Consider the following 8,621-nt stretch of genomic DNA (forward strand, 5'->3'; position numbering starts at 1 on the left):
TTCTTTGGGCTTCTAAGTAGCTCCTTGGCTCCTGTATGTTAGATAAGTTTTCTACAAAATGGTCGTGTGTGTGTGTTGAGTAAGCCTCAATAGGTGTGCAGGAATCAACATTATAACATACAAAATCTTTCCTCTAGAGAGGTCTAGTCATAGCTCTATGTGATTTTTTAAGGTCTGCAACTTCATTTTCTTGTGTGATGTCTCTATCTACATGCTCTATGTTCAATTCAGAGTGTTGTTGTGTCCCTATTTCCTCGTCTTCACTAAAAGTTGGTAAGAGATAGACTTCACACTGTAATTGTTCTACTATTTTATTGTCAAACAAGTGTGTATGCTTCAATACATCAAAGCTAGCACGTCCTAGCCTATTATGCCATAGCATTTTGTTCGTTTTCTGCTTAGACTTGTGAACATTGCCTGCAGTAAGACAGCCTTCAGCCTTATTGTGTGCATCAGTAGTCTTAATGTTTCCCTTTGGGCACAACTGTGACTCTCTAGATAGAACATACAATCTTCCTTCTTGTTTACCTATGACCATCACTTGCTTAGTCTGAAGGTCCTGCACAAAGTAATTCTTATTTGTGAAGATTACATTAAAACATCCATCCTCACATAACTTACTGAATGTAAATTGTACTTAAAAAGTGGATATGTATAAAACATTCATTAGGACAATCTCTTCAGAGATATGAATATTTCCAGTATATTTTACCCTTTGTATTGATCCATCAGGTAACTTTATGGATGCCTCAGTATTAAGAGGATTTAAAGTTCTAAAAACTGTAATATTGGTGCACATATCGGCTGATGCCCCACTATCCATAATCCACACATCACTGCATGTATCTAAATTTTTAGAAGACATTAAGGTCATACCTGCAAAATCTTCAAAGCTAGCAAAATTGGAGCATTGCTCATTGAGGTTCTGATTCGCTAGTGATAAAATGTTAAGATTTGCAGCAAGAAAGAAGTCTATAATGAAGGATGGAGAAGGAACTGAAAAATATCTGTCTTTCAAGAATTAAGAAGTTAAAAAGGAAAAAAAACTGAAGCTAACAAACTAAACTACCAAGAAACAACTTAACTAAAAGATACAGCGGATAGCTAAAAGTGCTGAAAAATAAAAACACGATTTTCCTTCTCTTAAAAGATACATTGTAGCACTATCTTCTTCCTTCTTCAATCAACTCTGGTTCGTGGCCTCCAAAACTCTGGTTCTGTTTACTGGGGAGACAACTTCTCAGGTTTGCAAATTTGGGATAACAACTTCAGTAAGTATCTTTATGATGCCGAATTATTTGCTCTAACTTTTTTTATTGGAGTTGAGATAATGATGATTCTAGTCAGCCAACTACTTCACTTCATTCAACCCTTACTCGTAGCTCTATTTCGCATGTGTTTTAACAAGTTAAAGATGCAATTTTTATTTAAATTTAGATTTTATTTTATTATTTTAATGTAATAATTTTATTGAAATCATATAAATCACGTCCAACACACATGTTATTAGCTTCTTTTTTTTTTTTTTTTAACAAAAACCACCTAGAGGTGTGGGGAACTTTTCGGAATCTCCAGTCCTTCTATATTAAACTGCACAAAATAGTTACATTGGGGAAAGCTACCTCTCTAGCTAGAATTTCTAGCAAAGCCATTGTTATTAGCTAGTATATATCAAGTCACAACAATTTTGATCTTGCCCATATTAAATTATTAGTGAGCATAATTACGTATAAATTGGTGACTATAAATTATTACCGACATATCTACATGAGAACTTAGTGATATTAAAATATAATGACGATAAGTAATTATGGTCATTAGGTTGCAGTAGACGTGTCTCTTATGCTTATTCTTATAACTTGAGAGTATGATAATCTCTTAGATTAAATTAATTATGTTGATGAATTGGAAAGGAATTCAAAATGGTGGATAGGGTAATTTGTGTCAACAAACATAGGCATGATTCATCTGGTTACACAGGTTATTCACGGATCTTAATGCATTATTGTCACGAGTTTTGGATTGGAGAGATATACTATTTCCTTGATAATAATAATTTTAGTATAGCTCGAGAGTATATATCGAATTAACTTAGGAAGAACCTCAAATGGAAAAACTTGCTTGTTAGATTAATCTGTTAAATTTTATATTCATTGGATCAATTAGGTGGACCTACAACCTTAACATATTTCTCATTGTCAAATATTCTCCAACACGTTTGTTTGGTTTATTTTAATTAGTAATTATTTTTCATAGTCATAATTCAGCACTTGATTTTCGATCATCCAAATAATCACAGATTAGTCACAGTTTTGGTAATTATTTCATTTAAATCCTCATGGGGTCTTTATTTATATACTATTTGATAGCTAGTGCACTTGCTAATGACATTTATATATTTTGGCAATTAGTAAGTTTCCTTCGAACATAAGGCTTTTTCCTCCTAGAAAATAGCTCAACCAGCTAATCTTCCTGTGAATTAGCCAGCTTTCGGAGGAGAGGCCTTCGCATTCCTAATCCGGTAGGGTCGGACGGCTTTGTTTGCCCCAGCTTGGCAAATCGCATCCCCGCACAACGACGCGCCCCTTACCGTTCTCGCTTAGTGTTTCAACGGCTGGGAAGGCAGTCGTAGAAGCAAAGCCTATCGCCACGCCGACCATCAAATACGAGATTGGGCTCCTTCTCAAAGATTTGATGGAATGGCCCAGCCCAAAAAAGGAAAGTTATAGTACGCGATGCGTTCCATTTGTACGAATCGCGAACATACCACGCACGACCGGACGTAGAGCCACTAAGAGCTCCAAGCCTTCGGTCTACTTGGTCGACAAATAGCTCGGGAAATCCCAACTCAAATCCTTGCTTTGGTAGCCTTGGACTCTACGACTTGCCTTACTCTCTTCCTTCTTCTTACTCCAGTGGTTGATACCGACTTTGTGCTGTCTTTATCGGTTCCATCTATCACAACCAATAATACAATGCCGCCTGAGGAAGTTAGGCAATCCACAGCAATTAGGCAGGACGCATCGAAGCCGCTTCCTGATTCCCTTTCCGATAAGCCATTGTTGGGATAACATGAACAGGCAAAACAACATTCTCTTTAGGATATTCTTCCTACTCTACCCGTCTAGCTCTACAACTTGCAGTGGGGAAGCCCTTTTCTTTCATTTATACTAAATTGGTAGATCCAAGAGCAAGCCCATTATTAGCTCACCAAGTCATCATACAACTAGGCGGACACATCACGTAGATTGAAAATGCATTAGGACACATCACTCTAAAATATTTCCAGCAAACTCTTAGCCACTTGATAACGTTGTTAATAACCAGCAAATAATTGAATCCCAAAATACTTAGACAAACTGGGCAAAACTCAATCCAAAAGGCCATAACTCTTTCTAAATAAATTCAAATCCTGAGATTCTTTTTGCTATTATTTAGTCAACTCATGTAGCTATCCATTGGCACCGGATTTACCCCAACAACTCTCTGGATTCTACTCCATGAAGCCCTATAAATAGAGGTTTCATGCAGTCATTCGGTAATATCAACTCTTGCACTTAAACTCTCGCTCACACACTCAATTCTCTCTCATTTTTAAGCTATTTAAGCTTATATTATGCATTCCACACGAAACTCACCATTATTCAAACTTTGATTCAATCCATTCATTTTATCCGATAAACTTTTACTGACTTAAGCATTGGAGTGTTAACCTCTATTTAGCAAGTTCGGCCCACGTTAATCTTAGAATTTCTGTAAAGACCCTACGATTTTTGTCGTGCGATTGAAATTCAGTATGCACCACACAGTATCACAAACCGTCATCTATGAATGTAAAGGGATTTTTATTTTTACACAAATTAAAAAATTAATTATTTAGTTGCATTCTTCACAAGTAAGACATGTAAACGATAAATTACCTTTTTTTTAACAGCTCAAGGGGACAAAGAAAACCCCTTTTCTAAATTCAAATAATATTTTTACCCATTAAAAAATTCACCAAGATGATTGCGCTTAAGCTAAGAATTTTGTACCTGAGATCAGATGCCTTTTCCCCCCAAGACTTTAGTGGGGCATTTCCAAGTTCTGGGAGTCAAAGAAAAGGACTCCTAAGTTCCATCAATTCACGAAACTGTCAACTTGTTATTACAAAATTTGTATCCTTTTCCATTTCAATTGCATGATTGATTGACAAAATCAAAAACCACAATGTTCAAATGGACACTTGTCAGTCCTATAACTCCTCACCAACCATCCACGTGAATCGGTCTACAAATTTATCACTTTGTATTCCTAGAAATTTCCATTCGACTCCCATAATCACCACGATGCGATTTATATTATCTTTCGAAAAGAATGCAAGCAATTTTTTTATAATATTGTAAATTAGTAAATAATTCTTTATAAAAAAAATAATTTATTTTTCTGTATGTCTAAAAATGCAGCAATTTATCCTCCTTAAACAGGAACGTAATTATTTTATTTTTAAAAATATAAAAAGATAAATTATTACTATTCTTTATTAAAAAAATTTACTTATTTATAATATTACAAGAAAATAAATTACATTAAATCATATTATCTTTAGATCATAAATTCCTTATATTAATATATACCAATTATCCATAAATATAATTATCGTATTGATAAAAGAAAATCAAACCCACTATTATTAAAATGATATGTCCTCACCGACAAAGCCTAAAACTGTCGGCCATTTTACAAAGTTACTATGTGAATATTTAATATCAACAATTCACAAGTACGTTTAAATAGCCAACAGCTTTCTGTAATATTCCATTTGAATTATAATTATTGTTGGATGAACTATTATGGCATGACAATCTTACTAAAAGAATATAATTTTTACTTATAATTAGTTATTATAATTAAAAATAATATATTGTGGCGGATTCTAATTAATTATAATTCCATGATAGTCGTTGATTTTACAGATAAAATCAAATGTAACGTTTAGAAATTTTTATATATAATTGAGAGATTAATCAATAATTATTAAATAAAAAATATAATTTTAAAATTATAAATTATAAATTTATATTTAAATATACTTCACACACACTTTTGGTTAACTTATTTTCTTCTAGAAAAACTTGAAATATGAACAATGAACAGAGGCTTCTTTCACGGAACTTAATAGAATTATAATAAGAATATAGGGTAAATTACAACCATCTCCTTTGAAGTTTAATATAATTATGGATACTTTTTTGTTGTTTGAAAATTATAAAACCTCCTTGATATTTGATGAAACTGTGTAATCTTTAGATAAAGGTATAAAATTGTCAAATTTTTCCTTTTTCATTTGTCTTTTTTAAAAATATTAAAAATTTATGAAAAATCGAACGGGATGGTTGAAAAAATTTTAAAAATTATAAAAAAAATTATCAACTTATTTCATAAAAAAATAAATAAAATTATAATTATTAATCCACAAGGGCATTTTGTTACAGTTCACCAAAAAAATAGATGAAAACGTAATAGTTTGGGCGAATTTTTAGACGATAGTTAAAATTATGGGTATATTGGTCATTCTTCAAACAATAAGGGGGTATTTATAATTATACCAAATCTCAGGAGAGGTCATTGTAATTTATGCAAGATTATATTTGAGAAATATTATGTTATTAAAAAGAAATATGAGATTTTTTAGATAATTTAGTTCAGGAATTAAAAAGATGAAAGGTTCAATATAACTAATTTTATGAATTAATTGATAAATTAGATATATAGTTGAAAAATTTAAGAACGTTAGTTATTCAGAGAAAAACACAATGGAGAGTTGAGTTTCGATATAAATGAATTCTTAAAAGTTGGAGAAAAATATTTTATTTAGCATTTATGATATTTTTTATATATTGATTATCAGTGTTAGAATTTATTATAGGATACGAAAATAAGTAGAGGGTTGGTAAGCTCCTTTTACTAACACTATCATTTTGATATTTTAGGTAAGTATATAGTTAATTGGATTATATCTATATGGATATATATATGTATATATGTATATATATATATATGTACACACACTTGTTGGTATAATTGTTCGTAAATTGTTAGTTATTTGTTTGGATTATGATATTATTTAACGAAGTTGTCGTTATGTGTTTATTTGTAATTATGTGTGTATGGTGAAGATTGATAGATACTTGTGTTATATTATATTTGATTGTTTAATGAAGTTGGACGATGACGTGATTAATGAAAAATTGATTGTTGGATGAGATTAAATTATGAGATTATTGATGGGAATATTGTGAATTGAGATAAAGAGATCGTTTACCTAACTTGGGGGGCATTCTGCAATGCCTTATGATGATATGATTAATGATGAGTTGTGTGATATCATTGGCCAATGAAGGTGACGTGATACTATACGTGCTGTGTTGTGTTATATTAATGATCATATGACATATTATACGAGTTGTGTGCTATGTGATATAATTGATAATGGGATATCATAAGAGCTGTGTATTGAGTGATATCAAAAAAAAGGATGAGATATTAAAATTCAGATGACGATAGCCGGGAAAGACCGTTAAGTGATGCATCTAAATTGGGTAAACGGGGCCTAAGAATATAAACAAAGATTTCGACATTACTATAGATTGATATATGATTGCGGTATTGGTGACTTTGTGATTTTGTGGTAATTGCGTAATGAATATCTATTGGTTGTTGCCATTGCATGAAATTAGTCTTCTTGCATATGCGTATGTGTGTATATAAGCTAGTTAGTTATACTTGTCAAGTAGACAGCCCAATTCTTTTCATACATTTTTTAGAGAGTAAGTCATAGTGACTAGACGAAATGGGATCATAAGGTGTGCCGCTAGTCTTCTTAGGTGGGTCAGCACTGCCACCTTATGTTGGGTCTTTTAGCTAAATAACTATATAAATATTAGATTTTCGGTGTTTGTATTTTGAATTTTTCACCTTTCCTCATTGTCTTATATTTATAAATGTTAAGGTTGAGAATTAAATATAAAGTTCTGATGACGTACGTCATTTTGTAATGTCTATTTAATATATTGAGTAAATTATGATTTATCTTATTGGGTTAAATATGAATTTATTATGAGATAGAATGTATTTATAGAAAATGTGCTACATTAAATGATATTAGAGCAGGAATTCGATTTTTTTAGGGATATTTGGTGGGAGTAGTATTATTAAATCTACAAAACCTATGTTATGACTTTAATGCAAATGTGAATTTCATGTAGGAAGAAAAGTCAAGTGAGCATGCTGCTGATTCACAAATTAGAATCTCTACATGGTAGTATATAGCTATCGAGGTGGGATATGGGTGTAATTATATTTGTTGGTGGGGTTATGCTAGTAAATATAGACATACTATTATATAATATGTGAATTTGGTTGGATAAACCTTCGGGAGTTTGATGTTATTCTGTAAATAGATTGATAATCTTGTAATCACGTTATAATTGACTATCAAATAAAGGAAGTGGTGGTAGAAGTCATTGGGCAAATTTTTTTTATGACTGCCTTTAATTTAATTAAAGAAGTGTGTGAGACATATTAGCTAAAGTACATGATATTATGATGGTTAGCTTGGGTGTACCAATTGTTTCTATGGTTAGAGAATTTCTTAATATTTGTTTTCCTAAGGAATTAACTGGATTACTACCTCATCGGAAAGTAGATTATGAAATAAAGACTATTCTCAGAGCATTACTTATTTCGATTATGCCGTATAGAATAGCTCTAATAGAATTATAGGAGCTTAGAAAAAAATGAAGATTATAGTATAAGATTGTGTGTTGATTATCCCCAACTGAGTTGGGTGACTTGGAAAACAAATTCCCATTACTAAGAATTCACTTCATTAGACCAGGTGAAGGAAGTTATAATCTTTTCTAAAATCAATTTGAGGTCTGGTTATTAGCAATTAAGGATAGCATAATGATATACTTAAAACTACTTTTTGCATTTGTTATGGCCATTATGAGTTTCCGTAATGTTGTTTGGGTTAAGAAATGCATAGGTGGCTTGTGGCTTTGATGAATTACACATTTGAATAGTCCTTGGACATTTTTGTGATAGTTTTATGGATGACATCTCAATATTGTTTGCAAGTAGGGAGGAGTATGGACAACATCTTAAATTAGTGTTGCAGATCTTGAAGGAAAAAAAAGTTACACGCTAAGTTAAGTAAATGTTAGTTATGAGTTTCGGGTAAATCAGGTAGTTCTTTTTTTCTAGGACCTGTAGTGAATGCGTTAGATGGTAGCTGCTTGTAAGATGTATGTGCCAGTTGGTGATGGCTGAGTTGGATACGTGCGCCAGCTAGTAGCGGCCATGTCACTGCATCCACCAACTGGTGGCAGCTTACGTAAGTGCGTGCACCAAATAGGGGCGACTTATCGGAAGCATGAGCCACCTATGTAGAAGCTTGCGTCAGCTAGGGGCGACATATTAGAAGGGTGTGCTAGTTGGTGGCGACTTATTAGGAGCATGCGTCGCCTAGTGGCAGCTTACATAAGTCAGTACGTCAGCTAGGAATGACTCGCTAAAAACATGCGCTAGATAATGGCGGTAGCTTATTTGCAGTCAGCTAGGAGCTAAAATTGAGCCTG

The sequence above is a fragment of the Sesamum indicum genome, linkage group LG8, assembly GCF_000512975.1.
Source record: "Sesamum indicum cultivar Zhongzhi No. 13 linkage group LG8, S_indicum_v1.0, whole genome shotgun sequence".
Classification (NCBI taxonomy): Eukaryota; Viridiplantae; Streptophyta; class Magnoliopsida; order Lamiales; family Pedaliaceae; genus Sesamum; species Sesamum indicum.